General features: G+C 36.9%; 1 long non-coding RNA gene across 1 annotated transcript; it reads right to left on the reverse strand.

Moving 5' to 3' along the window:
• Window positions 1-21,896: 21,896 nt before the first annotated feature.
• On the reverse strand, window positions 21,897-24,582 carry LOC139362979 (uncharacterized). The gene is made up of 3 exons (XR_011622720.1): window positions 24,453-24,582; window positions 23,035-23,183; window positions 21,897-22,612 (listed from the first exon to the last, which is right to left on the reverse strand). It is a non-coding gene; the product is annotated as an uncharacterized lncRNA (long non-coding RNA).
• Window positions 24,583-25,067: the final 485 nt, after the last annotated feature.

Genomic DNA, 25,067 nt, shown 5'->3' on the forward strand with positions numbered 1-25,067 from the left:
GGTTTGGCTCTGTGTCCCCACCCAAATTTCATCTTGAATTGTAATTCCCATGTGTCAAGGGAGGGACCTGTAATCCCCACATCTTGAGGGAGAGAGGTGATTGGATCATGGGGATTGTTTTCTCCATGCTGTTCTTGTGATAATGAGTGAGTTCTCATGAGAAATGATGGTTTTATAAGCATCTGTCATTTCCCCTGCTTACACTTCTCTCTTCTGCTACCATGTGAAGAAGGTCCTTGCTTGCTCTTCAACTTCCACTGTGATTATAAGTTTCCTGAGGCCTCCCCAGTCATGTGGAACTGTGAGTCAATTAAACATCTTTCTTTTATAAATTATCCAGTCTTGGGTATTTCTTTATATTAAATATCAGTGTGAAAACAGATTGTTACATCCAGGTATTAAACCTAGAACCCATTGGTTATTTTTCCCGATCCTCTCCCTCCTCCCATCTTTTGCCCTCCACCCTCCAATAGACCTCAGTGTTGTCTTTTTTGTTTTGTTTTGTTTTGTTTGAGATGGAATCTCCCTCTATTGCCTAGGCTGGAGTGCAGTGGTGCCATCTCAGCTCACTGCAACCTCCGCCAACTGGGTACGAGCGATTCTCCTGCCTCAGCCTCCTGAGTAGCTGGGACTACAGGTGCATGCCACCATGCCTGGCTAGTTTTTGGCATTTTTAGTTGAGACAGGTTTCACCATATTGGCCAGGCTGGTCTCGATCTCCTGACCTCGTGATCCACTCGCCTTGGCCTCCCAAAATGCTGGGATTACAGGCTCTGTCTCAGCTCAGAAGCTGTGGCCATTAAATATATATATAATTTTTTTTTCTGTGAAGTTTCCTGTGAAACGAGAAATTTCTTGTCCCTTTATATACACACCTGCAACATTTCTCTTCTCATTTCTAGCGGGTCCTTTCTCCACATGTGAATCTATTTTTGCCTTTAAGTTCACTCTGCCTATGGACACTTTATTCGAAACATATGAATTATTATACAGTATCACTTTTCAAAATACAAAAAAACAAATAAGCTATCCTCCCCTTGGTCTGGCACCTTTTCTTCCTCCCTGCTAATCCTCTCATGTGCACTTCTAGAAAGACTGCTTTATGCTTGCCTCCTTTACTTCCGCAGATACAGTAACTTTTGAATGGATTGTTCTTGGCCTTTTTATTGTCTTCAAACGGTTCTTGCACATATATCTGATATGGTTTGGCTCTGTGGCCCCATCCAAATTGTGTGTTGAAATGTGTCTCCCAGTGTTGGGGAGGGACCTGGTGGGAAGTGATTGCATTATGAGGGCAGATTTCACCATGCTGTTCTCACGATAGTGAGTTCAATCTCATGAGATATGATGGTTTAAAACCGTGTGGAACTTCCTCTTCATTCTCTCTCTCTCTTGCTACCATGTGAAGAAGGTGCTTGCTTCCCCTCTGCCTTCCACCATGATTGTAAGTTTCCTGGTGCCTCTCAGTCATGCTTCTTGTTAAGCCTGTGGAACTGTGAGTCAGTTAAACCTCTTTCTTCATAAATTACTCAGTTTCAGGTAGTTCTTTCCAGCAGTGTGAAAACAAACAGACTAATACAATATCCAATAGCATACAAATTTCAAAAACGGAAATTTTCCTGTCATATAATTTTACTTTGCTGATAATATTTAACACTATTAGTTGTTTTTTAAACTTTGTTTAAATCTCTACCTCTTTTTCCAGGTTTCCTGCCCTTTTCCCTTCACTTACCATGTGTGTGTTTTTAAATTGAAGTTAAAAGTAGAAAAGATAATTTTTGCCTTTTAATTGAAATATTTTGTTTGTTGACATACATTGTTTCCTTTCTTATATTTGAGTTTATGTATACTGTTTTCCTTTACTGTTTCTCTCAACTCTTTTATTTTCTTTACTATATTACCTCCTTTGGGATTAACCAAGATTTTTTAAATTCCAATTTTTCCTATGTTACTATCAATATACATTTTTTAACTACTCTATTATCCCAGCAACATGAATTCTTGACATATTATACCCATGTATAAATAAGAAAATTTACAACTTGTCATATAATATTATGACCTTAAAACAGTTTACTTCTCTCACCATTTATGTGATTTTAAAAATTATTTTTATTTCTCTATACATTTAACACTTATGGGCGCTTACCTGGTTCTTTTCTTCTTAAGTTAATATTGATTTACTTGTATTGTTACCATCCCTATTGTTCTTTATTTCTGTCTGCGTACTTATGCTTCCCTCCAGGATCATGTTCCTTCTGCCTAAAGTGACACATTAATATTTTTTAAAAAACAGGTCTACTAGGACAGTTTTTAGCCTTGTATTGTACCATCCTATAAATTTTATAAAGAGGCAGGGTCCTTTCTTCTTTTAGGGAGAGGATAACACTTAACGTATTTGAGGAAAACATTACAAATTAAACAGGACATGTCCTTGTTGATAGCTTACTTTAATTTCCTTAATATTCTTTGCTTTGATGAAACAACCAACAGCTCTTCTCTTATCCTACTTATAACAACTCTCTATTTAGTAGTACCCACTCACAGAGATCAAAATTTGACATATCGACATCATCTTTTTGACCTTGGCATTACTTAGGGAATGTTTTGGTCCACTTCGGATTGCTACCAAATATAGCAGTGACTTTAAGTTTTAGCACATTTTGGATCTTGATAGTGGCCCAGTGTAGAGGTGATGACCTACACCCCAGCAGGCCAGACTTGAAGTCCAGATGAATGACTGTGGTAGATGATGGCTAGGTAGAGTATAAGGAGCAAACATTCTTGGTATACTTCTCTGAGAAAATTTTTCAGAGAAAATACATTCTCCTGATCCTTTCAGAAAAATTCTACCTCTGAAGGGAGTGGAGGTTGGGGAGTGAAGAGGTTGAAGTCTTCCCAAATCCGGTGTTGTTTTTTCTACTGGTAAATGTCTTTCTCCCGGAGTAAAATATATACACAAGTTAGATAACACCTATCGGTAATAAGAATAATACCTTACATTATTTCTACAATGTGGGCTGCAAAGCATTGAAGGTTCAAGCAGTTTTCACGTTTAAAAAAATTTTACTTTTAATTAACGAGAAATGATTTTACTTATTTACAATGTAGCATGTGATGCTTCAATAATTTGATGCACTAGGGAATAACCATATCAGACTAACAAATTTAGCATATTCATTATCTCACATACTTATCATTTCTTTGCAGTGAGGAAACTTTAAAATCTACTCTCAGCAACTCTGAAATATATAATACGTAACTATTAACTCTAGTTAATTCACTGTGCAATAGATCATCGGAAGTTATTCCTCTCATGTAACTGAAATTTGTGTCTTTTGAACAAAATTTCCCCTTTTCCCATCAATGTCCTCCCCATCCCCCAAGCTCTGGTAACCACAAATCTACTCTGTTAATTTATGAGTTCAAATTTTTAATTCTGCATATAAGTGAGATCATGTGATAATTGTTTTTCTGTGTCTGGCTTATTTTACTTAGCCTAATATCCTCCAGATTTGCTTATTTTTTTGCAAACCTTAAAAGCTTAATAGTATTCCATTCTCTCTATGTCTCTCTCTTTCTCTCTCTCTCTCTGTGTGCGTGTACGTGTATCTGTGTGTATCACATTTTTAAATGTATTTATCTGCTGATGGATACTGACGTTTCTCCCAAATATTGCCTACTGTGAGTAATACTGGAGTGAATATAGGAGTGTAAACATCTCTTCACCATACTTATTTCAATTCATTTGAATATACCCAAAAATGGGGTTGCTGGATTAGATGGTAATTCTATTTTTCTTTTTTGTGGAACTTCCATAATATTTTTTCAAAATATTTTTCAAAATATATAGTTATATATACAAAAATATATACATATATCAGTAGATATATACAGCATTGTGAAAGGGAGAACAAATATGGAGTGGGATCTATCTTACTTAATATGTTACCAAAAAAAGAGAAGAAGGATTTTTTTCTGAGAAAATAATGCCTGTGTCTATTTTATGTAGTAAATAAAAGTTCTTCAGGAGAAAAAAATGAAAAAGGGTAAATACAAAGGAGTTATGTCCAAAGAAATAAAAATACAAAATAGCTGTGTTATTCCATTTGTGTCACTATAAACAAATATTAAGACTGGGAAATTTATAAAGAAAAATCATTTAATTGGCTCACATTCTGCAGACTTCTACAAGAATAGGGCTGGCGTCTGCTCAGCTTTGGGTGAGGGTGTCAGGGAGCTTATAATCATGACAGAAAGTAAAGAGAGAGCCACTGTGTCACATGGCAAGAAGGGGAGCAAGAGTGAGAGTGGGGAGGTGCCACACTCTTTTAAACAATGAGATTGCACGTGAACTCCGAGTAAGAACTCCCTCATTATTGTGAGGATAGCGTCAAGTCTCATGAGTGACGCATCCCCATGACCTACACACCTCCCACTAGGTCCCATCTCTAATACTGGGGATGACATTTCAACATGAGGTTTGGAGGGGATAAATATCCAAACCATATTGCAGCCCTACGTGAAGTTTGGCATGTTCTCTATATCTCTGGGCAGGCACGCCTTTTTGTCTGTCAGAGTGGCATTTTCTATTTCCATTCTGAACTCAGAAAGTGTGGGCTTTAAAAATATATATAATTTTTTTTTCTGTGAAGTTTCCCCCGAAACAGGAAGTTTCTTTTCCCTCTTTATATATACACCTGCAACATTTCTCTTCTCATTTCTAGCAGGTCCTTTCTCCACATGTGAATCTATTTTTGCCTTTAATTTCACTCTGCCTATGGACACTTTGGTCTAAGCATAGGAATTATGCAAGAGTATCACTTTTCAAAATACAGAAAAACAAATAAGCTATCCTCCCCTTGGTCTGGCACCTTTTCTAATTCCCTGCTAATCCTCTCATGCGCACTTCTAGAAAGACTGCTTTATGCTTGCCTCCTTTACTTCCGCAGGCACAGTAACTTTTCAATGCATTGTTCTTGGCCTTTTAATTCTCTTCAAACTGTTCTTGCACATATCTCTGATATGGTTTGGCTCTGTGTCCCCATCCAAATCTCATGTTGAATTGTAACTCCCAATGTCGGGGGAGGGATCTCGTGGGAAGTGATTGCACTATGTGGGCAGATTTCGCCATGCTGTTCTTGTGATAGTGAGTTCAGTCTCACGAGATCTGATGGTTTAAAACTGCGTGGAACTTCCCCATGGTTCTCTCTCTGTCTCTCCTGCCACCATGTGAAGAAGGTGCTTGCTTCCCCTCTGCCTTCCACCATGATTGTAAGTTTCCTGAGGCCTCTCAGTCATGCTTCCTGTTAAGCCTGTGGAATGGTGAGCCAATTAAACCTCTTTTTTCATAAATTACCCAGTTTCAGGTAGTTCTTTATAGCAGTGTGAAAACAGACTAATACAATATCTGATAGCTTACAAATTTCAAAAATGGAAATTTTCCTGTCATATAATTGTACTTTGCTGATAATTTTTAACACTAGTTGTTTTTTAAACTTTGTTTAAATCTCTACCTCTTTTTCCAGGTTTCCTGTCCTTCCCCCTTCCCTTACCATGTTTAATATTTGCAGTTTTCTTAGTCAATATATATCCACAATACTCTTTTTACTTCACTTTAATCAATTGTAACTACAGTATCAAGTTCATAAATCAAAAATAAATTTCTTAAGCCTTTTTCTCTCATGAATTTTATATTCATGAAACAATTCAAGTTCATGCAGGCATTTTCACTTGGACGTGTTGGGCACATATCCAAAAGTAAGTTCATTGTCCCCCTGACTTGTTATTTTTTAAACTTCTTTATCTGTAAATGGCACAATTCTTTTTAATTGTTGTGACTTCAAATATATGTGTGTGTGTATGTATACACACAACCACACACACACACACACACACATATATGTGCATATATATATATACTGCTATGGTTTGAATGTTTCTTTCATAGGGTGGAGCCCTCATGTATGTATTAATGCCAGTATTGTGGAAGTGAGTTAGGTATTACTGGAGTGGCCTCCTAATGAAAAGACTGAGTTTCACCCAACTTCCACTCTTTGTCTCACATACTCACTTCCAACATCCCACCTTCTACCATGGCTTGACCCTTGACAGATGACAATGTTATATTCTAGGATTTCCCAGGCTTCAAAATCAGGACCCAAATAAACTTCTATTTTTTATAAATTACACAGTCTGTGGTATTGTCATACCAGTAGAAGTTGGAATAAGACACGTGCACACATTTACACATATATATGCATATATTCATACACACATACATATGTATATTCAGTAATACTCTGGGGCATACCTAAGTCTATATATATAACTAACGTACTAGAACAGGTTTAGAATTGCTTTGGTAGATAAATGAATAAATTAATATAAGGTGGACATTTGCCTCATTTTTTTTTGGTGAACTTTATATTTTGGGCATATACAACATTGCAGTACAATTTACTAAAGAAACAAGTCAGGGTAGATATTCACTTTACTAACTTTACTTGTAATTCAACAACAAACCTATGATATTTTGTCAATCAAATAAACCCACCCCAAATGGAGCTATTTGAAGGACAATGAATCATGCAGATGAATGGTGTGTCATATGTGTCATGATCTAAATCTCATTTTCAGAGACAACACTGGCAATGAATCTAGGGCAGTCTCTAAAATCCATTGTCTGTTGGCAGTGCTAGCTTTGAGTTCTTAGGGAGGTTGTGGAGGTTAAATCTCCTTTGGACCATGAATTCTTTACACTATGATAAAAGGATAAATTAAATCCTAATTTGGGGAGACTATTTTGATGATATCTATTCAAATTAATGTCTTTTGACTCAACAAGTACACACCTATTTGACTGTACTATAGATATTCTTGCTCATTAGCCACAAATAAGAATAATTTTGTTTATGTGTTCAGCAGGATTCTAAAAACAGCAAATTGTTGAAGCAGTGGTAACTACATATTCATAATACAGAAAAATACCATGGGTCTTACAATCTGCTATCAAGGGTGTCACTTATCTGGAGTCTCAAATGGCAAAATAACTCACTTCCAAGCTCATGTAGGCTGTCAGTAGAATTTGTTTTCTTGAAGCTCTATGGCTGAGCGCTCTGGATCCAGGAAGGTTGTCAAATGGAGGCCACCTTTAGTGCTTAGCCATTTATCTTTTCTGCCACATAACCTTTTTCATAAGCAGACCCTCACCAAAACATCTCAATTTGCTTCTTAAAGACCAAACAGGACAATGAGAGCTAGCAGAACAGTTTTACACAGTGTAATGTAATCACAGGTGTGACACTGCTTTATGTGTGTCATATTCTATTGTTTATAAGCAAGTCACAAGTCTAGCTCACATTCTAAAGAAGGGGATTACACAAAGGCTTTTAACACCAAGAGATTGAAAACCTTAGGGTCTGTCTACCACAGTAGAAAGAATCAAATATCCAGAGAGAAAAATGTGTTCCATTTGCATATAGCACACAGTGCCTAAAGAACATACAGAAAAGTGGATGGTGATATATATATAAATAACTTAGTAAAACTTTGTAGCAAATGCATTGCATTTTCAAGGAAGTTTTAAATAACAAAAACCATTTGATGACTAAGTACTAATGAAGTAGTATTCCTTGACTGTGTAGATGACTCTTTGCCAATAATAAAATATTCCTTTCTGTAGGATAATTTATTACTTATTTTTATAATAAAATATATTCTGTGTAATCAAATTGAAAACACATATTTTCAAACTAGTGATATGAGTGGATATGGTGACATTTTTTGGAGGTTACCATGTTTTATATAATTTAACTGAGGATATAATCTTATCATTTGCATTATAACACGAATCTCAGTTCAATAATTATGGAGTGGCATTATTTGTACACCTCCAGATTGTCATTGTTTAATATTTCTGGTGAAGTAATCAAGTGTGTGGTTATTCAACTTTGTGCAAAATAGTCTTAATCTCTCTAGATAGTGGAAATGAGGTTAAGTTGAAGAATCTTAAATCTTCATAACACCAAACAGATAAATGAAGTATGATCAGCAGGTAGTGGTTCATTTCCACCCTATTTCCTCTTATTTTTCACGAACTCCATTCAAACATAAGTATGTTGCTGAGACATAGTATGGTGCTTAATATCGCTGGGGAAAAGGAAATACAAAAATAATAACTACATTGTATTGAATATGTGCAAGTAATAGTGTTCTAATAAAGGCATAATATATTTTGTTGAATATAGAAAAATTGTGTAGTGTAAAAAAATTTCCAGATTTTACATCTCATTATATTATATTCATAAGATTTAAACTGATGCTCCTTAGACTGTAAAACAAATACTGCCTTTCAAAAATAACTACAATAATTAGATTGTGTTTTCAGATGAATTTTCTGTTGCTCATATAATTAAAAAATAGTCCAATAGAATAAGAACTTCCAACTGAAAAAGAATAAAGGCATTGCCCATTGGAGTAACATATATACAGCTGTCTCTTGAGTAAAATACTGGAAAATAAAGATGCAAGTACTTCAACGACGTAATACTTAACATTTTCTAGCACATTATAAAGTGTAGTCAACAATTACGTGTATTATTATTTACCTCCTGCAATAATGTAAGCTGTGTAAATGTAGAAATTTCTGTCTATATTGTTCTCTGATGTAAAACTACTGTTTAGAGTAGTGTTGAATACAGGGTATATATATGTACGTTTTCCTAAAATTTCTAGATAGTTGCAAAAGTTTTAATAGTTTGTTTTTAAAAAGCATAATTTACAAAGCATACGTGTATGCCCTTCCTTCCTTCTTTCCTCCCTCCCTCCCTCCCTTCCCTCTCTTTTCTTTTCTGTTTTTTGAGACAGGGTCTCATTCTGACACCCAGGCTAGAGTGCAGTGGTGCCATCTTTGCTCACTGTAACCTCCACCTCCCAGGCTCAAGCAGTTCTCACACCTCAGCCTCCTGAGTAGCCACCTGAGTAGCCAGGACTAGAGGCATGTGTCATAATGCTGGCTAATTCTTGTAAGTTTTGTAGAGACAGGGTCTTGCCATTTTGCCCAGGCTGGTCTCAAACTCCTGGGCCCATGCAATCCACCTGCCTCTGCCTCCCAAAGTGCTGGGATAACATGTCTGAACCATCGCGCCCAGCCCAACATGTATTCTTTTTAAACACAGCCCAGGTTTTTCCATTTAGTTATTTGATGTTATGACTTGTTCAAATAATCAAGTTATTCTTAAATGTTTTTTTTCATCTAAGCAAAAGTTTATGGATGCTATATTAACTACATTTGATGTGCTGCATGCTTCCCTGGTATATATATTTATTGGCAATTGGGCGACAGAGAGATACTCCATCACACAAAAAAGAAATCTAAATCTTTAGTAGTGTAATTTAAAAACAAGATTTTTTTTTTCCATACCAGCTTGAAGTCTGCAGTTTTAAAATAATTTCTTTTCAAGGTTTGCTTTACCTCAAAACCGGGAGGGTCTGTCTTTTACCTCAAACAAAACTACATGGAGAAAAGGTACCAAAGAAAAGACAAATGCATTGGATAAGTATAGTAAACCAACTTAGAATTATCCTGCAGGGATTACATAAATAAATAAATAAATAAATAAATAAAATAAACACCTTTATAAACACTCCGACTGAGTGGAATACGTCTGTATTCTTATAACTGCTTTAGTTCTAAAAGCCGGAGACACAGGAAGAGCGATTAAGAGGGGTTGAGTCAAGATGGCGGACTAGAAGCAGCTCCTGGGCGCTGCTCTCACAGAGAGGAGACAAAGGCCTGGCGCACACTGACCCCACAAGCTGATGTCTAAGCAACCATGTCGGACTCCAGCAAGGCAGCAAGCAGACAGAGAGAGCAGAGAGGCGTGCAGCTGGGCAGCAGCCTGTCTGGGATAAACGCGGAGCCGGGAGAAGCTCCCCGTCACAGGAAAGGGTGAGTAAGGGGCCCGTGAGGGGATTCACGCTCTCCGCGGGATCCTGTGTGAGTCTGCGAACGGAAGACCCCCACCGCCGCCCCCCTTCCCCCGCTGGCCTCCCCGCACCCTCCCACCAGCTTCTAAACTGAGGCAGAGAGCCGCTGGAAATGTTGTAGAGGCAGCTCTCGAGTCCAAGGGGACCTCCATAAGCCTTGGACCCAGGAACAGAGGCACCAGTGCCGTCTCCCCAGTAGAGACTGCAGTCACAGTGCCCAGGGGCAGTCGCATTGCTCCCCTCCCTCCAGCCCCCAGCCACCCGCCACCCCTCCACCCTGCACATGCACAGGGTTCAGCGCCAGCGTCCAGCCCAGCAGCCCCGTATGCCTGAACTTAGCTGGCGGGCGCAACCACTTGTTGTTCCAGGAAATACCTGGCCAGAGAGCAGATAGTGAGGCAATCAGGCAACGCCCGCAGGAGCTTCCAGCTCCGCTTTCCTGCTCCTGAGTGAGTTCAACCGGCAGGTGTCGCCTCTTGTCCCAGGAAACCCCTGGATAGCAGGAAGGGGTGACTCTGACCAACCCCACCTCTCCTAGCCAAGCAGGCCACGCCTTCTAGAGCTTCCAGCCCAAGGGCCTTAATTCTCCCTGAAATCTGCTGAGCTGCACAGCCTCCTATTGCCCTGGGAAATACGCAGAGGGCAGGGTGGACAGCTCCACGCACCCCCGCCTGTAGCAGCCAAATGGACCACACTCACTAGAGCTTCCAGCCCAGCAGTCTCGTTTCTGCCTCAATTCTATTTGCATGCGCAACCCTGTGTTCTCCTGGGAAGCACCCGTACAGCAAATGAGGTGATCCCCACCCACAACACCCCTGCAGATCCCAGCCAACCAGGACTTGTTGGCTTGGGCAGTACTCAGGCAGAGTGGAGCCCTAACTCTCAGGTCACTGAGAGGTGAGGTGCCCAGTTTTGCAGGCTGGTTGAGGAGCAGGCATGTGTCTCCCTCCCAGCACCCAACGGGTAAGGATATGTCTTGTCTGCCAGCCAGCCTCTGCCTTAGTGAACCCCGTGGACCAGAAAACCTAGCAAAATAAACCCAGGCACGGAGTCAGTAATCGGAGGAGGTTCCTCCAAGGCACAGAAGCGGACTATGTGAGGGAGTCATCACTCTCTTCCCCTGTACCACAGAACACTACTGACCAACTGCGTCAAAACACACAGAACTAGGCAGCAAGGAAGAGCCTCTCTGCTGGCTAACATCCCCATGTCTTTGGCTTGTGTTCTCATTCCCTTGACATTTTCTATTTTTTTTTTTTAATTTTTTTTTTGTTATTATACTTTAAGTTCTGGGATACCTGTGCAGAACGTGCAGGTTTGTTACATAGGTAAACATGTGCCATGGTGGCTCCTGCACCCATCAACGTGTCATCTCATTAGGTATTTCTTCTAATGCTATCCCTCCCCTAGCCCTCAACTCTGTGACAGGCCCTGGTGTTTGATGTTCCCCTCCCTGTGTCCATGTGTTCTCATTGTTCAACTCCCGCTTGTGAGTGAGAACATGCAGTGTTTGGTTTCCTGCTACCATGTTAGTTTGTTGAGCTTCATCCATGTTCCTGCAAAGGACATGAACTCACCCTTTTTTATGGCTATGTAGTATTCCATGGTGTATATGTCCCAGATTTTCTTCATCCGATCTATCATTAGTGCGCATTTGGGTTGGTTCCAAGTCTCTGCTATTGTGAACAGAGCTGCAGTAAACATACGTGTACATGTGTCTTCACAATAGAGTGATTTAAAATCCTTTGGGTATATACCCAGTAATGGGATTGTGGGTCAAATGGTAATTCTGTTTCTAGATCCTTGAGGAATTTCCACACAGTCTTCCACAATGGTTGAACTAATTTACACTCCCACCGACAGTGTAAAAGTGTTATTTCTTCATATCCTCTCCAGCATCTGTTGTTTTCTGACTTTTTAATGATCACCATTCTAACTGGCATGAGATGATATGTCATTGTGCCTTTAATTTGCATTTCTCTAATGACCAGTGATGAGCTTTTTTTCATCTGCTTGTTGCCCACATAAATGTCTTCTTTTGAGAAGTGTCTGTTCATATCCTTAGCCCACTTTTTGATGGTGTTGTTTGTTTCTTCTTGTAAATTTGTTTAAGTTCTTTGCAGATTCTGGATACTAGCCCTTTGTCAGATGGATAGATTGCAAAAATTTTCTCCTATTCTTTAGGTTGCCTGTTCACTCTGATGGTAGTTTCTTTTGCTGTGCAGAAACTCTTTAGCTTTATTAGATCCCATTTGTCAATTTTGGCTTGTGATGCCATTGCTTTTGGTGTTTTAGTCATGAAGTCTTTGCCCATGCCTATGTCCTGAATGGTATTGCCTAGGTTTTCTTCTAGGGTTTTTATCGTTTTAGGTCTTACATGTAAGTCTTTAATCTATCATGAGTTAATTTTTGTATAAGGCATAAGGAAGAGGTCCAGTTCCAGTTATCTGCATATGGCTAGACAGTTTTCCCAACACCATTTATTAAATAGGGAATCCTTTCCCTATTGCTTGTTTTTGTCAGGTTAGTCAAAGATCAGATGGTTGTAGATGTGTGGCATTATTTCTGAGGCCTCTGTTCTGTTCCATTGGTCCATATATCTGTTTTGGTACCAGTACCATGTTTTTGTGGTTACTGTAGCCTTGTGGTATAGTTTGAAGCCACGATCAAGTTGGCTTCATCCCTGGGATGCAGGGCTGGTTCAACATATGCAAATCAATAAATGTAATCCATCACATAAACAAAACCAATGACAAAAACCACGTGATTATCTAAATAGGTGCAGAAAAGGCTTTCGACAAAATTCAACATCCCTTCATGCTAAAAACTTTCAATAAACTAGGTATTGATAGAATATCTCAAAATAATAAGAGCTATTTATAACGAATCCACAGCCAATATCATACTGAATGGGCAAAAGCTGGAAGCATTCCCTTTGAAAACCAGCACAAGACAAGGATGCCCTCTCTCACCACTCCTATTCAACATAGTATTGGAAGTTCTGGCCAGGGCAATCAGGCAAGAGAAAGAAAGAAAGCGTATTCAAATAGGAAGAGAGGAAGGCAAATTGTCTCTGTTTGCAGATGACGTGATTGTATATTTAGAACACCCCATCGCCTCAGCCCCAGATATCCTTAAGCTGATAAGCAACTTCAGCAAAGTCTGAGGATACAAAGTCAATGTGCAAAAATCACAAGCATTCCTATACACCAATAATAGACAAACAGAGAACCAAATCATGAGTGAACTCCCATTCACAATTGCTACAAAGAGAATAAAATACCTAGGAATACAACTTACAAGGGATGTGAAGGACTTCTTCAAGGAGAACTACAAACCACTGCTCAAGGAAATAAGAGAGGACACAAACAAATGGAAGAACATACCATGCTTATGGATAGGAAGAAACAATATCGTGAAAATGGCCATACTGCCCAAAGTAACTTATAGATTCCGTGCTATCCCCATCAAGCTACCATGGACTTTCTTCACATAATTAGAAAAAAACTACTTTAAATTTCATATGAAACCAAAAAAGAGCCTGTATGGCCAAGACAATCCTAAGCAAAAAGAACAAAGCTGGAGTCATCCCTTGATATTTTTAATTGCAGAGCATAAATGTTTAATTTTAATGAAATCTAAATAATCGATTTTTTTTTTTCATGGAGCATGCTTTTGGAGTAGTTTCTAAGAAAGTCACTGCCATGCCACAACTGATAGAGTTTCTCTGTGCTATCCTCTAGGAGTTTTATTGTCTTGTGTTTTACATTTGGGTGTATGAAAGATACATTTAGAGGTAATTTTTGTGAAAGGTGTATGATCTGTGTCTAGATTACTATTTTTGTGTTTGAAGGTCTAGTTTTCCATCACTGTTTATTGAAAAGATTACCCTTTCATCACTTTTATTACTTTTGCTTCATTGTCAGAGATCAGTTGATGATATTTGTATGGTTTCATTTCTGGGATATTATGTTCCATTGATATATTTGTCCATTCTTTCACCAGCTCCACACTGTCATGATTACTTTAGTTTAATAATTAATCTTAAAGTTAGGTATTGCCAGTCTTCCAACTTTGTGCTCCTTTAATAATCTGCCATCTATTTTTCCTCTTTTGTCTCTCAATACAAGCTGAAGAATCAGTTTGTGAAACCCACAAAGAGCCTGCTACGATTTCTATTGGGATGGCACTCAATCAAGTTGAGAAGAACTGACATCTTAACAATATTGAGTTGTCCTATCCATTCACATGGAATAGCTCTCCACTTATTTAGTTTTTCTGTAATGTATTTTATCAGAGTTATGTAGTTTTCTTCGTATAGATCTGGTACATTTCTTTAAACTTATATATACATAAGTATTTATTTTGGGGAAGTACAAAAGTAAATGGTATTTTATTTTTATTCTTAAATTGCACTTGTTCATTTCCAGTAAATAGGAAAGCAGTTGGCTTTTGTATATTAATCATGTACCCTGCAACCTTGCTATAATCACTTATTAGTTTCAGGAGTCTTTTGACTATTCTTTTATATTTTCTACATAGATAATAATGTTGTCTACATCTGAAGACAGTTTTCTTTCTTTCCAATCTCTGTAACTATATGTCTTGTCTTATCGGATTAGTGAGGGCTTCCAGTATGATGTTGAAAAGAAGCAGTAAGTGGACATCCTTGCCTTGTTATTGACCTTAGTAGCAAGTCTGTGTGTATTTTTCAAAATTCTTTGTGTCTGAATTTTGGAAGAAAAAACTTTGAAGCTTCCACATAGGTTTTAGTCACTGAATAAAGTTGTATTTTGTACTGCAATAAATTAAATAGGTTACTAAAAGCTTGCAATTTATATCAAATCTAGTGATAGCTAATTTTTACATAGTGTTTACAGTATGCCAAAAAGTCTTCTTAAAGATTCACATGTACTGATTCATTTAATATTGCCTTATTATTTTTCTAGTTATCAGCTAAGAAACCAGGAGCAGGGAGAGGTTAAATAAGTTGCACAGCCACTTTGCTGCAGGGCCAGCTTGCAGAATCAGGGAGTCCGGAACAAAGTCTATGTGCTTGACTATGAGATTATAGAATAGCTCATCAAAATTTCTGCCTTCCAATGTTTTGTAATGTATTCATGAAGTTAATATATATGTAAAAATTAAAGGATTTTAATATGATTTTGTTAATAACAATATTTAATGCTGTAAGAATTTCAACATGGATAAAACATACTTTATACCGTTCAATAGAAGGATGTACATTGGTCGTTACATTAGAGGAATGGGAAAAGAAGAAGAGAAAGTATTGATGAGCAGGCTCTATATTATGAACTAAGAAGAGTTAGATGGGTAATGGGGTGAATCATTAGAAAACAGATGAATTGTTCAAATGGTGTAAGAATAAGTTAATATTAACTGTATCATTGTTACTGAGATAAATAGAGCTTAATATCCATATGCTTTGGGATCGTGATTGGTATTTTTAAAACACAAAATGAAAGACACAAAAGTCAATAGCAAAAGTTTATCCCTCTGACTTCATTTACAAATACTTTATGTGTATTAATTAAAATTATAAATAGCAAAATTATAAATCAAGGAAAATACTAGCAGCATATGTTCCAAAAGGTTAATATCATTTATTTATACATAATTAACATAATAAGCCAATAAAAATGAAGATCAACATGGCAATGGAAAAATAATCAAAACCTACCAACATTATGTATTGTTGAATTACATAGAATTTAAAAAGAAAAAAATTAAATTTACTTTTCAGTTAAATCTAAACTTGTTTCTTAGAATATAGGAAAATAACTTTGTTATTTTACACCATAACTGAAAGTATAAATATAAAGCGGTAATATCAATGCAAGTTTCACAGAATAATTATCTGTTCAGATAAATAAATACCTCCAGTATAACCTAACAGATATTTAAAATTAAAGTTATTCAGAATTTTTGTTGAACATAGATGTTTTAAAATATACTTAGCATGCGTAAGGTTTCCAAAGAGGTAGCATTCTTAAGAATTATGTAAACACCTAAAATCATTACCTAATTCCGGTTCGTAGTTATGAGACCTAGAACAAGATACTTAAACTTTGTGCTTCAATTTCAACTGCAAAATAAGTATATGGTAATTATATAAGTATGCAGTAATTCCCATTTCAAATATTTGTTGTAACAATTACATTTTAAAATGTATGGTTTTTAGGACAATGGTTAGCACTAGTTACATATTCAAGAATTACCTGTTATTTTATGGCATATTTGTTACATTTTAAAATGATCAGTATTGTAATTAGTTATTTTAGGAAGTCAGAACAGCCAACATAGAGTGAGATGAAAGGAATAAGTCTTTTTGTGTTTCAGTTTGTCCGCATACTCAACAGAGTTTTTCCTACAAATCATACATGAATTTGTCCTTTCCTATTTAAACTTGCATTAACTTCCAGGCTGCAATCCAAGCCCCTTCCCTTGGCCTCCTCCAAATAGCCTCAATATTTCAGTATCACTTTGTCTCCTATCATTGATTTCTCCTTACCTTGGCAATATCCGTAGGACATTTCTCATGTTCCCCAGATTTATCACATTCTTTAAAACTCTAGGCTTCTCCAATATTATTTATTCTATTTGTAATACTTTTTTTTCTAGATCGTATTTTCCACTGAAAAGTCTATTTGCCCTTAAAGACATAGATTTTATGCCATCTCTTCCGAGAAGTCACATTCTGCTTCCATTCAGGTTAAATCTCTTCTCCCATTGGTTGTGAACACCGTAAGAACCTGTGATGGCCTGATTTGCATTTTCACTTTGTGTCTGCATTATCCTTTGAACATAATGAAAAATAAACATTTTTGAAGGAATCAGTAAGTCACAGAGCTATTGATAGACAAAAATATGCACTATTTTTGTAAAATGGAGCATTTGAAGTAACGACTGAAGCTTCCTAAGCTAAAGATTCTTTCCAAACTAAACGGACCTGATGAACTTAGCAAGAGAGAGAGGACAGAAGACTACATCTGCCCACTTGATATGTGTACTTTACAAATAGTTATATTTGACTGTCACAAAATTCCACTTAAGTGTATATAATCTCATTTTACAGATGTAGAAGTTGAATCTTACGCCTTATTCCAAAACACAGAATTGTCCAATCTTGATTTGTTTCAAAATGTTTGATTTTAAAATTTTATTTCCTTAATTTTTCATAATAATAAAATAAAATTATGATCAGTAATATACTTTCTAAATGAATAATATTAAAATTAAAACTGATTCATTTAGCCAGGCGCCGTGACTCACGCCTTTAATTCTAGCACTTTGGGAGGCTGAGGCGGGTGGATTGCCTGAGTTCAGGAGTTCAAGATCAGCCTGGGCAAAATGGTGAAACCCCATCTCTACTAAAAATACAAAAGATTATCTGGAAATTGTAGTGCATGCCTGTAATCCCAGCTACTCGGGAAGCTGAGGCATGAGAATTGCTTGGACCAAGGAGGCACAGGTTGCAGTGAGCCGAGATCATGCCACTGCACTCCAGCCTGGGTGACAGAGTGAGACTCTGTCTCAAAAAAAAATATATATTGATTCATTTATTGGGTAATTTAAGAATTTTTTAATTTAAATAAACATTTTTGTGGTATGATATTTAAAATAACTTCTTATAAGAATATTTATCATTCAGGTAATGTAACTACAAAATTTTAGTCTAACATTCTTCAGTATTCTTTAGTTTTTTGGGATTTTATTACCATACTATAGCTATCTATGCAATAAGAAAAAGATGGAGAAAGGTTAAGTTTTATTACAAGATTATTGCTGTGGAGATTTAAAACCATGATGGACAAAAATAGACACAATTTTTGTAATACAGAGCATTTAAAATAATAACTGAGGCCACTCATATGTTGTAACACATTTCCCTTCCCTATGGCCCTCAAAGTAACAACATTAATAACTAAATTTATCTTCCATTTGAATGTGGAATATAGACATTACCTCCAAGGTAATGTGCTTCGTGACAGTGTTAAGAGAACAAAGACGATACAACATTGCATAACCCAAAACAGGTCGGAATTTGTTTTAAGAGTGAAGAAATTAAATGATAGCTGAAGAAATACCAGTTAGGTACCAAACATCATAATCCGGAATTGAATTACTTTGTGAAATGAAAATATCTTTGTGGAATGCTTGAGACCATAGTGCAATAAAACAAAATCATAAGCTTCTCAGTTAATTATATAATAAATGTGAATGATTGCTAATCCCTAGAATATAGAATTTTGGGGATATGTTTCATGACACATGTGGAAGGTTTGTTTTTTAACTGCAATACTCAAATAAGTTTGAAAGCTATAAGTGCAATATATAATGTTTAGAGAAAGAAAATATAGTGTAACCATGTGAAATTTTAAGCATATGACAAAAGTAATTTTTGTGATCTTGATTAGGAAGTATACTGAAGCTGCTAAATAACATGATCACATAGAAAATTACAAATATGAGATGATAAAATAGAAATGATGTATTAGTTTTCAGATTCTACTATAAAAAACCCTTATATTTTATTTGTATAATAATAAATCCCAAGACTGCAAGCTGTAAGGATTATTTAAAAATAAAATAAAATCTGTGATAGAGAGCCCAGCATGGATCCAAAAGCATCTGAACTGGACCTTTTTAAATATATAAAATATAGGTTGTTTTTCTTTTGACAAGAGCATATTGGTGTCATAATAAATAAGATCAAGGTTAGAAACCAGTATGGGCTCCCAGCTGAATGACTTTCACTGCTAATATTTTCAGAATGAGAACAGTTGGTGCCTGAGCTTAAATAGTGTGTTTCCTTCTTGCCATTGCTTGAAGTGTCATAAATAGCTGTAGTGGCAAACAGCACAAAGGAAGCTGAGAGGAAGCTGTTAAAGCTTCATTATTGGAGGGGGTGGTGAAAAGGGAGTAAGGGAATGGAACTCTGTGTTTCAGCCTAGTGAAATTAATAGATTTTAAACAAAATAAAATATATTCTGCTTAATATATTAACAGAATTAATAAATAGTTTTATATAATAATAAGCTTTTACTGTATCACTAAAGGGAAAAATCAATCCTAACATTAAAGAAAATCAAGGCATTCTGCACATTGCTCCACACCTATAGAAAACTTGGAAAAATTATGCATAGGATTGTTAATGAAGGACCACAAAAATGAAATGAGATTTTTGACTCTTTTTGAAAGAATTCAGATTTTCAGTCTGTATTAAAATATGGAAATTCTGGAGCGAAATACAATGAACACTGAGAGACTGTTATATTGAGAATTTTCAAGGAACTACTTCTTAATGTATAGCATGTTATGATTTCAAAATCATGATTCTTTTTATTCATAATGAATGGTTTAAGCTTTCATTTTCTTTCCAGATTCTCTTTAGAAAGCCTAAATTAGATAGAAAAAAAAAATATTGAAACCTGAAGAACTGTTATACTTTCTAGGAGTAGATACTTTTGTCCCATTAAAATCTTTGAGTTTGTGGCTCTTCAAGAAAGTGGAAGGTCTCTTCATGTGCTACAAAGCCTATTTTTGTGTCTTTTTTCTGTTTCCTTTGACATTCTTTTAAAATACAATATAAGACACATAATTAGTATATGGACATTTGATCATCTACATAAATGAAATTATAACCTTAGTACGTATTAAAATGCCATACAGAGTTTATTTAAATTTTTTACTGCCATGGGAGTGTATAGGACAAGTTTTCAGTAATTTAATAAGGTCCAGGAACAACTCTGTAAGTGGAGTTGACCTTTTTTCAGTGTTGCCATATCAATAATTGAATAGAATTACACTTAAAACTATAAAAATGCTTAGACACACTCATAACCAAATGATCATAATCTGGATGCTTTGTTGAAATTATGTGATGAATGGGAGAAACTGAAGTATTCTGTCAGACATATTTCAAAAAGTGTAATTGCTGGAACAGAGGAAATATAAATATTTCAAGGCTGACACTGCCAAATTAATCTCCAAAAGTTTATACTAATGCAGGGCAGGTGAACCCCAAAGTGGAGCTTAACCCATGGAGGTTCTTGGCTTTGCCCAGTAAATAATTCAAGGGTGAGCCAGTGGTAAAAGAAAAGAGCTTTTTTGAAGCAGCAGTGTTAAGCTTCAGGGGCGTTACAGCTCTGGCCATGTTACAGCTCCATGACTGCTCCTGCAGACTAGGGCTACCCCATAGCAAGTTTGCTGCACGTGGCAGTCTAGGGCAACTTTGCAGTCATACTTATACCTACTTTTAATTACATGTAGAATAAGAGGCAGTTTATGCAGAAATCACTAGAGAAAGGGTGGTAAACTTCAGGTCATGGGACCGTTGCCATGGAAAGGGGCAGTAACTCCTGGGCATTGCCATGGCAATGGTAAACTGATGTGGCACACTGGTGGGTGTGTCTTATAGAAAGCTGCTTACAACCTGGCACTGTTTTAGGTAGTCCTCAATTTGTTCCAGTGTTTGAGTCCCGCCTCCCCTCAATATAACCTTACAACTGAAACAATCATACATGAAAATATTGATTCTTTCCTTTATGGCCAGTTCTGGATTTTATGGGAGCCCATGATACTCCCAAAAGACACAGTCCTCAATACTGTAATTCCCAATGTTGAAATTCCAAAAGATCAAAATTCTGAAAATATCATGGTAGAAAAATTAATAAGAATTATTTAAAATATCTTTATTTTTAAAAGGGATTTATTTGGGAAACATAAAACGACAGAACTCTTCATAGGCCATTTTACACAATAAAATAGGCAACAATAACTTTATATTTTTGTAAGCATAGAGATTCAGTTATGCAAATGAAAGTCACATGGGTATAAGTTATGAGCAGACAAATCATATTCATAAAGAAATAGGTCGAAAAGCAAATTATGTAAATGTATATCACTATGGTTGGTAATCATGTGCATCCAGCTATATTCGGATGACTGATCTGAAATGTGATAAACAATGTAAAGATCTTTTGATGGCATCATCCATAATCATGATGGATCACAATCATATACGCCATCATCTGAAGAGTCTAGATATTGAGAAGTTTTATCTTTCAAAAATGCACATGTACAAAAAGGACATATCTTCATTTATTGAGAATGTTTCAACGTTTTTATGTACACACACACACAGTGCTTACACACAAAGTCAATATTGTGATAAGACACTTTTCCAGAGTCAAATTTGAGAAAATTGCATAAAACAAGTTAAAACTCTCTAAAAGCCTCTACATAATTTATACCTCCAGTATTGGAAATGATGCAAAGATGAAATACATAGCATTGTGAATTGCTAAAAAAAATTAAAAATAATAAAAAACGGGTTCATGCTTGCAATTTCCAATGCTTTGGGCGGCCAAGGCAGGAGGACGGTTTGAGCCCAGGAGTTAGAGACCAACCTAGGCAACATAACAAGACCTTGTCTCTAAAACAATAAAATTAATGAAAAATTAGCCAGATGTGGTAGTGCGTACCTGTAGTTCCAGCTACTTGGGAGGCTGAGGTGGGAAGATTGCTTAAACACAGGAGGTCAAGGCTACAGTGGGAACTTGGTGGTGCCACTGCAGTCTGGGTGACAGAATGAAATCCTGTCTCAAAGAACAAACAAACAAACAAAAATGCTAACCATTTAAAATAGTGGGAGAAAAACTTAAACCTTAAAAACTGAAAAGAAAATTCTACATACGAAAATAAGTGTATTACAGGGATAGATCATGGGCAATTCCACAAAATCCCTAAGACCTGAACAACTTTCATGATCACCAATTCTATTTTGAAGTTTTGCATCATGATGAATAGCTGCTTTTATTTTTTTAGTCTTTTAGTACAGTGCTCTCCTTACAGAATACATTTACATTCATTTTCTAGTTGGGATTGCTTTTTTTGAAATTCTATTATGATTTTATATACACCAACATATACATTCTCTGTGAAGTTTTTCCATGCCTATGTTGTTTGGGGACACACAGAAATCCATTCTGCTTTGCACTCATACAGAGCACAGGTTTGACAGAAACAATGCTGGTGATTGGATAGCAGTGCCATTGCATGAGTGTCTTTTTATTTTGCCAAGCATATAAACATTTTAAACCAGTCAGTAAGTTGGGTGGCTTCTTCAGGCAAATGAAGCTTTGAAAGTTCCTAGAATGTCATCAGCTGGAAGGAATTCCAATGCAGGCAAATGACACAATTTTAAGCTAAGGTTTTCATTGTTTTGGTATTTGTGTGGCTCATACACCCATCTGCATTTTCTGCCAAATGCATTGGGCTGAATGGAAAAAAAAACGAATGTTATTGGTAACACTTTGAACTCCACTTTAAATATCCTTGACCATGCCCAATTCCAAATCTGTCATGATGGTGTGGGATTCAAATGACATCCATTTTCTTCTATAAAGTCCACCAGATCTTCAAATAATCATTTATAAAGTGCTTCATTTGTTCCAGTCATTAATACATAAATGAGCAAATAAGTTATAGAATTTGTGGATCCAACAGGGCATGACTTGTATACAGTTGATTAAAAAAACAGTGGGGACAGTTTAGAAAGTGCCATCCATTAGCCAGAGTGAAGCATTTGCCAGTTTTTCTGTTAGATTTAATGTTAAGTATAAAAACTCTATCTTCGACCAGGCGTGGTGGCTCCCACCTGTAATCCCAGCACTTTGGAAGGCCAAGGCGGGCAGATCACCTGTGGTCAGGAGTTCTAGACCAGCCTGGTCAACATGGCGAAACCCTGTCTCTACTACAAATACAAAAATTAGCTGGGCGTGGTGCTGCACGCTAGTAATCCCAGCTGCTGGGGAGGTTGAGGCAGGAGAATCACTTGAACCCAGATGGCGGAGGTTGCAGTGACCCGAGATCAAGCCACTACACTTCAGCCTAGGTGACAGAGCAAGACTCTGTCTCAAGAAAAAAAAAGAAAAAAGAAAAAACACCTCTTTCTTTTTCAACAGTCAAATCTCTAATCGAGAATGGTTCACTGTTCCTCTGTTAGTATGCTAAGGATACTCCAGCTCCATCCATGTGCCTGCAAAGGACATGATCTTGTTCTTTTTATGGATACATAGTGTTCCACGGTGCATATGTACCACATTTTCTTTTGATGAGAACTCACGGACACATGGAGAAGAACAATACACACCAGGACCTTTCAGAAGCTGGAGGGTGGGAGGAAGGAGAGGATTAGGAAAAATAACTAATGGGTACTAGGCTTACTATCTGAATGATGAAATAAGCTGTACAACAAACCCTTCCTTTTACGTATGTAGCAAACGTGGACTTGTACCCCTGAACTTAAAAGTTAAAAAAAAAAAAAATTGTTCATGGCTATGCAAAGTGGCTCATGCCTTTTATCCCAACACTGGGAGGCTGAGGTGGGAGAATCCCTTGAGCCCAGGAGTCTCAGACCATGCTGGGCAACATGGCAAAACCCCAACTCCACAAAATATTAAAATAGTAGCCATGCATGGTGGCTTGCGCCTGTAGTCTCAGCTAATTGGGAGCCTGAGGTGGGAGGATCCCTTGATCCTGAGAGGTCAAGGCTGCTGTGAGATGTGATCACGCCACTGCGCTATGGCCTGTTTTACAGAGTGAGACCCTGCCTCAAAGAAAGAATAGTTCTCCATTTAATGTGTTTTGTAACACTGAAGGAACCTCAATATCTGCAAGTGTCTTCAGTTCACAAGGTCACTGAGCTCATTAAATTCTTTTTGTTCTCTGACAAAGAGCGCTTTTGGAAGGCAAGCATGGTGCTGTGTTAAGAGGCAGAAGGTGTACACAATTGAATAATTTGGCAGGGGAGTTTCTTGTATTTTTCACTGGGTTTTTACTTTTATGATCTTCAAAGCACTTTGCACTTGGATTGAAGAGTGGTTGTGGTCTACACAGTTTGTAAGTAATTTGATGTCCATCTGCAAGTCTGGTTATTGGCCATTGCATTAAGCAATTTTCTGCTTTCGCAGTACCAATAATAACAGCTTTTAGACTTTTTCATTAAGTAACCTGGTATACTTACTTATCACGGACTTTTTGTGAGGTAACAATTTCACAGTTCTCTTCTATTGTGTGGTAAGGAATACAGTAAGGAGAAATGATAGTTAATTTCCTCCAACGCCAAGTATGTATTAATCAGGGTGTACCAGAGAGACAGAACGAATAGGGTATGTATCTAGATATATGAAAGAAGACTCCACAAGTTGGACACCCTAGGATGCTGGTATGTGACTCCGCATAAAATCCTTGAGACCTGAGGGGCCACTGGTGTAAGTCCTGGAGCCCAAAGACCAGTGAGCCTGGAGTTCAGACTTGCAGGCAGAAAAAGGAAAGCCTGTCCCAGCTCTTAGACAGAGACGTGGTCAGCTTCTATATTTGTTCTCCCGGGGCCCCCCGCTGGTTGGATTTTCCCCACCCAATCAACTCAGACTCACCTGCTAATCTCCTCTGGAAACATCCTCACAGACACTCAAAATAATGCTTTATCAGGTTTTTAGCTATTCCTCCAGCCAGTCAAGTTGACACCTAAAATCAAATCCACCCCTTGTCAATTTGGCACCTATATGCATCTCCTTGAAACATACTTAATTCCCAAATAAAGACAGTAACAAGGGAATCATCTGCCTAACATGATGCAACAATCCTGTGATTGTGATTTTCAGAATTTCAGACCCTAGGAATTTTAGAGCTTAGGAATTTTAAACTTTAGAGCTTTAAACTTTAGGGATTTTAATCTTAAAATATTTCAGCATTCAAGTTCGTGACATTTGGAATTGTGTCCTTTGGAATTATGACTCAAACCTAGATTTTATAGACTTTTTATAGGTCAGAATTTTATTTTTGTCAAAAATAATGAAAATGCATATCACAATATTGTTTTAATTTGCATTACTTTTGGAAAAACACAGCATCCTTGAAATTTTAGACAATTTTTAAAAACTGTGAAATGCCTATTTATATATTTTGCCTATATTTCCTTTGGTTGGTTGTTATTATAGATAATAGAAGGGAGCCATTGTATTTTAATAATATTAAAACATTTGTTTTAT

This window comes from Macaca nemestrina, chromosome 4 (assembly GCF_043159975.1).
Source record: "Macaca nemestrina isolate mMacNem1 chromosome 4, mMacNem.hap1, whole genome shotgun sequence".
NCBI lineage: Eukaryota > Metazoa > Chordata > Mammalia > Primates > Cercopithecidae > Macaca > Macaca nemestrina.